This window comes from Monodelphis domestica, chromosome 1 (assembly GCF_027887165.1).
Source record: "Monodelphis domestica isolate mMonDom1 chromosome 1, mMonDom1.pri, whole genome shotgun sequence".
Lineage (NCBI taxonomy): Eukaryota > Metazoa > Chordata > Mammalia > Didelphimorphia > Didelphidae > Monodelphis > Monodelphis domestica.
The window spans coordinates 286507097-286513963 of NC_077227.1; positions in this window are offsets into that span (position 1 = coordinate 286507097).

Sequence of the window (6867 nt, forward strand, 5' to 3'; positions counted from 1 at the left end):
TATTTTGTCCCACAATAAAGACTAGAGAGTTCAGTTCAGTTCAAGAAACATTTATTTATTCCACACTTTGGACTTGGGTTTGTGCATACAACCAGCAAAACAAAGCAGTGTACATTCTACTCGAGGGATACAGTTATGCATACAAGCATAATACAAGGAAATTTGAAGAAATGGAAAGCAAGAGGTGGTTCCAAGCTTAAGGTTAGGGTCAAGTGAAGAGTATAAAGACAGGCAAGAAAAAAAAAGAAATTGCTTTATGGAACAGGGAATGGAGGGTTGACAAGAGTCATAGACATAAGTCTACCCCTGTTGTGAAGCCTCAAGAATAATTTCAAGTAACATTTTAGGAATAGCTTTCATAAATACATTTAAAGAATGTAATCCATGAAATTGTTTGGCTCCTCAGACTTCCATGTTTTGGTGGTGGAGTGGAGGAATTTGCTTCTTATGGATGCTCTCAAATAAATCTGGGGCAAAATCGAGAGGGGGAAACATTAGGGCAGACAACTTTGCTCCTGTTGGTGTTAATAATGATGAGGTCATTCTGACAAAGTGCTTTGCATACATTATTATGTAAATTATCATCTAGGATCTAGGACACAGAAGTTTTAGTGAAGGCTCAGATGAAATTTGTATTTAGGTAGCTCTTTGTGGAAAAAAGAACATATAGCAGAGGCAGTGTGATGCTGGCTAAAGTATGATGAACTTGAAAGTGCTGAACTTGAAGTCCATGAGACCTGAATGGAAATTCCAGCTCATGATATCTGTGTGATCTTGGACAAGTCACTTAACACTTCCAGTCCTCAGGTTCCTCACCTGTAAAATGAGGGGACAGGGCAATGCAACCTCTAAGTTCCCCTCTGACTCTAAATACAGTGTCCCAAAAGTTTTGAGACACCTTGCATATGGTTCTGTAATCCTATAAGTAACCAAATAGATAAAAAGGAACTTTTGAATGTTTCTAGCCTCATTTGTCTCAAATGTACCTAATTTTCTTCCAATGGCCTCTAGTGGCAAACAGAGGTTCAACCCCCTCTAGTTTTCTTGTGTCTTATAAATTTTAATTTTCACAATACTCCAAAGCTTCTAATACAGACAGGCTCTTCTAAGCCCTTGCATTTAATTTCTCTTTCTCTACTTTTGGCAGTCACTGAGACACATTTCTTCAAGTTTCTTCCTTTCAGTTTATTTTATAACATATTTTTATGAATATTTTTTGTAGATAGGCTTCTTAAATTTTCTTATGAATTTCTAATTTTATGATTTTTACAGTATTATTATGAGAAAAGGATTATACTCTTCAATAGATGGCTAGAGGAGTCCACAGCATGAAAAAAGCTAAGAGAAAGTTAAGGTGTATGTAAACTTGCTATCATTAATTTCACAATGAAAAACCAAGTGCCTATTATGAGCCAGACATTGTACTAGAACAGCAGTTCTCAACCTGTGGGTCAGGACCCCGGCAGGGGTCCAACAACCAAAACACAGGGGTCGCCTAAAGCCATTGGAAAATACATATTTCCGATGGCTTTAGCCACTGAGAAATCAGGCTACTTTACAGCAAGATCTTGGAAAGAATGGGGACCCTGCTGCCTGCACATTGTACTAATATTAGTTACCTATCAGCAGCCCTCCCCCTATGAGGATTTATCTGGTTGCCTGGAGACCGGACTCAAACAGAGACTCAGAGAGAGCACCTGGGTGCTGGCTCAGGAGGGGTTAAGAACTGAGTCCTGGAGCTGATAACGGAGCAGAGTAACCCCAGCAAAGTGAGGCCTCAGCTCCAGCTGGAGGGAGACGACAGGAAGAAGAAGGCAGCATCTGCGGACCCCCTTCCCAGGCAGTACTTACCTCCTGCCCCAGTGCTCAGGCTGCATCCTGCTGGATTAATATTTCTCAACATATAATTAAATATTGTTTTTGTGATTAATCACTATGTTTAAATTATGTTTGATTTGTAGCAATGAGAATACATAATGCATATCAGGTATTTACATTCCAAATCATAACTGTAGCAAAATTACAGTTTTGAAGTAGCCACCAAGATAATTTTTTGGTTTGGGGTCACCACAACATGAGGAACTTTATTGCGGGGTCACGGCATTAGAAAGGTTGAGAACCACTGTACTAGAAGCTCAAGATGCAAAGAAAATATTGAAATCATTCTTACTGTTGAGGAGGTCATATTTTAAAAAGGAAGTAGGAGGTCACCATAATTTACATTAAAAAAATTGGACAAGTGGACATAGATAATAGAGAAGTCTCCTTCAAGATGTTAACAATATAAACAAATACTATATTTGGCTAACAATTAGGAGGGTCCTCTGTTTCTCCTGTCTCATCTTTTTTAAGCACAAAGCAAATATCTCATATTTCAAAAAATCATATAATCCTTTAGCTGGAGCCTTTCTGAAGGAAGGACTGGTTAGGAAGTCAGCAATCAGAGGTCAAATATATTCACTTTAGCCCTGCCTACATTACTTTCTATCTGGAAGCATGTAAAGTATCAAGATCTCTTCTGGCTTCTCTTTCTCTATAGTTTCAAAGCCTGGTTTAAACATGTTACCAAACTAATGAGTTTTAGGACAGTTTGTTCTAATTTTGGATTTTGATCTCTTTGGGGCAATGTTCTTGTGGAGGTATATCTTTCACTTGGCAAGTACGTTAAGGTTTACTCCCTAAGATTTTTTTTTTGTGTGTGTGTGCTCAGCTGGTCTCCTTGATATAGTATAGCAATTGACATTTCTCAGTTAAATATCTATAAAATTGTTATAATTAATGTTAATGTCCTTTCCTAAATATCCTTTCAACCCCCAGTACTTTCCTATGCCATCTCCCCTGTACTAGTAAATCTCTCCATTTTTTCCTCTCTTGACCATTTGGTGAAATAGTTTAACTCTACATTATCTTCTTTTCTTGAGTCCTTGGACACTTTATCATATTGTTGATTGCACCAGGTTTCCACTGTGGCTCACTTCTACCATCTGTTGCCTTCACTCTTGCACATATGTTGCTGAGCAAAGGTAGAGCAATTATGAAACTGTTCTGATTAGATCCACTACACATTTGTTACACAGCTTCAACTAGGTCCTCACCACTGCTAGGCAATCCTTCTATATCTCCTTTATCAACTCACTATTCCACATTTCATGGTGATTCTTTCAAATATTTTCATCTCTCCTCAAATCTCCCATGAATCCCAGCTGAGAATGTTGCTTCATATTTTACAGGAAAAAAAATTACAGTCAACTGCTGTGAGCTCTCTCTTCTCTATTCCTTATCTCATATTACTCAGATTTTTTTGCCACTATTTCCTTCTACTATGTCCCATGAAGAGGTGGCCCTGCTCAGGAGATCCCACTCCAGTCTGCCCCCTCCAACAGTGCCCTGTCACCCCTACTTTCTCACATATCTTTAATCTCTCCCAGTCTACTGACTTCTTTACTGCCTATAATTATGCCCATGCCTCCCCATCTTCAAAATAATTTGATTTGATCATTTTTCTCTGCTGTTATCTTATATCTCTTCTGTCCTTTATAGCTACACTCCTGGAGAAGTCTAATTACAACAGGTCCCTCTACTTTCTTTCCTCTTACTTTATTCTTGACTGTTTTCTCCATATTTACCAGTAGTTTCTTAATTGCTCATCCAGTGTTTTTTTTCGCAATCCTCACTTCTCTCGACACTGTTGATCAGCCTTTTCTCTCTGGGTTTTTGGGATACCATGCTTTCCTGGTTTTTTTCCTACCTTATTAGATCACTTCTTCTCAGTCTCCCTTCTTGGATCCTCATCCAGGTCATTCCCTCTAACTATAGGTGTTCCACAGGGCTCTGTCCTGGGTCCTCTTCTCTTCTCTCTCTCTCTATCTTATTTCACTTGGTCATCTCAGGAGCTCCAGTGGAATTTATTATTTCTATGATGATGATTTCAAATTTACCTATCATGACCTTGTGAAGGGTTAAATTTTTTGGGGCAGGAGTTTGATCAAAAGCCAGTGCGCAGTTTATTAAACACAAAACACTTATTTTATTATTAGGAAATACAGATACAAGATAGGAAGGAGAAAAGTGAAAGTAATTTTATAATAGATTATAAATATACCCAAGATCCCAATCCGAACTAAATTTTTCTAGAAAACTCTACATCCCTATGCTTCAGAGGGCAGTATTTTTTTGCTAGGCCGAAACCCTTACCTACGCTCACTACTCTCTTCATCTAATAATATAACCACTATCTAGCTACCTTATCTACCCAAATTAATAAAAAATCAATAAGGCAATTAAGGCCTTAATTCAGTTCTCTGTCTTCAACTGACCCGGAGAGAGCAAGCCTCATGTCTCCCCAAGAGACCCAGAGACAAAAATTCCTTTCCAAATGTCTGCAACTTACTAAAACCACATTTGGCCACACCCTTCTAACTGTCACTAACTTACAAACTGCACAGCAAGGGGTATTCAACTGACAACCTGCACAGCAGGGAGTCTCTTACTCAGAAATCTTATTGCTCTTTTCCCTCTTAAATAGAAAAAGGGAGAAATTAATAAAAACTCTCTTATCACCCTAACTTCTCTGCTGATTTCCAGTCTTGTACCATCGGTTGCCTTTCAAATATCTTGACTGGTTGTCCAATAGCCATCTTAAACTCAACATGTCCCAAACTGAACTCATTATCTTTCCCCCCAAACTCTCCCCTTTCCCCAAATTTCCCTGATATTGCCAAAGGCACCACTTTCCTCCTAGTCTCTCAGATTTTCAATTTAGATGTTATTCTCAATTCCTTACTATCTCTCACCCCTACTACTTGATAGATAGTAAGGAATTCAAAATAATACCTAAATTGTTACCACCCCATATCTATTCTGTTGCCAAAACCTATAAATTTCACTTTTGTAATATATTTCTCTCCTCTGCTACTATTACCCTCAACATCATAGCCTGTTAATGAATCTACCTGCCACAAGTCCCTTCCCACTCTAATCCATCCTCCATTCAGCCACTAAAGTGATTTTCCTAAAGTGAAAGGCTGACTATCACCTTGCTCCTTCTCCCCCTTAACAAACTTCAGTGGCTTTCCATCACCTCTAGGACCAAATACAAAATCCTTTGTTTGGTGCTCAAAACTATTTATACCTAATCAACCTCTCAAATTTTTCTACTCTTTTTATAACTTATTCTCTTCCATAGTGGAGTAACAATGATCTCCTTGCTCTTCCTTGAATAAGATACCTATATATCTTGGTATTTTCACTGACCTGGAATGCTCTTGTTCCTCATTTCTACCTCCTGCCTTTCTGATTTCCTTCAAATCCCAACTACATGGGACTTAGAGAGATTAAGTGACTTGCCCAGGTATATATAATTAATAAGTGTCTGAAATAGGATTCAAATTCAGGTCTTCCTGACTCTAAGTTCAGCCTTCTATGAACTGGGCATCAGGAGACCTCTGTTTACATCTAAGTTCTACAACTTATAGGATCCTATTAAGTCATTTAATCTTACCGGGTCTCTATTGCATTATCTGTAAAATTAAAGAATTGGACTAGATGATTTCTGATATCTCTTCCAGCTTCAAATCTATGACACCATGTTCCTACTTTGTTCTAACTTTGCTTCTTCTGAAGTGCTATTGTAAATATTTTTGTGGGTGTGGAAGCTTCTATTTAATTTTAACCTTCTTGGGGTATATGCCTAATAGTGGAATCTTTGTGTTAAGGAGTATGTGTGAAAGGAATTTCTTGGTTCTCTTTGTCAATTCTGAGTTTACACTTGTGAAAAGGGAATCCTTTATTCTCTTTGCCTAGTTGGAGTTAAAACTTTGGTTAACCCTAATTTAAGTACCTCACTAGATTATGAAGACTGGATTAAGTCTCCTTTGTCTACATTTTGATTGAATCAACACAAGCTTGAACTAGGTGGAGGAAGTGCAAACCACTTAGTGAATTCACACCCTACTTGGTGCTAGGTGAGAAGCCAGCAAGATACTTGGAGAGCTCCACCCTTTTTTCTAAGGCAAACAGCCAGAAATTTTTGAATTCTTGAAAGGGTTCACATATGAACATTTTTTAGTCACTTTATTATAAATTTATTATTATTATATATACATATATAATTATTATAAATATATAAATTCTTTTCCAGAATGACAGGGAACAATTCATTGCTCCATCATCAGTGGAATTGTTTATAATTCTTCTCTAAAGAATTATTTGTTCATGTTATTTGGTCACGTATTTATTGGTGAATGTCTTTAAGGTATTACATGTATATTAGTTATCTATACATCTTGGTTATCAGACCCTCATCAGAGCTATCATATGCAAAGATTTCCCCCCTTAATCAACAGCCTCCCTTTTCTAGTTGCATTGATTTTTTGTTCATGAAAGTTTATTAAATTCAAGTGATCAAAATTATTTTTTCTGATCATTTTTATCCTTTGCTCTGTTAAGAATTATTCCCCTCCTTTTTTTCTTTTTTAAATCCTTATCTTCCGTCTTGGAGTCAATGCTGCTCCAAGGCAGAAGGTTGGTAAGGGCTAGGCAATGGGGGTTAAGTGACTTGTCCAGGGTCACACAGCTAGGAAGTGTCTGAGACCCAATTTGAACCTAGGACCTCCCATCTCTAGGCCTGGTTCTCAATCCACTGAGCGACCCAGCTGCTCCCTATTCCCCTCCTCCTAGCTGTGAAAGAAACCTGGTTTGATATTCCTGGCTTCCCTCAAGTCTTGCCATAGGACCATTTAGCCTGGGATGGGACACTTGCCACTTGGCTTTCCCAACTTTACCTTAAGGTCATCTTCAGTACCCAGTCTAAGCAGGACCACCCTCCTCCTAATCGTCTAAACCCTTTCCAGGCCTGTACCAACTTAG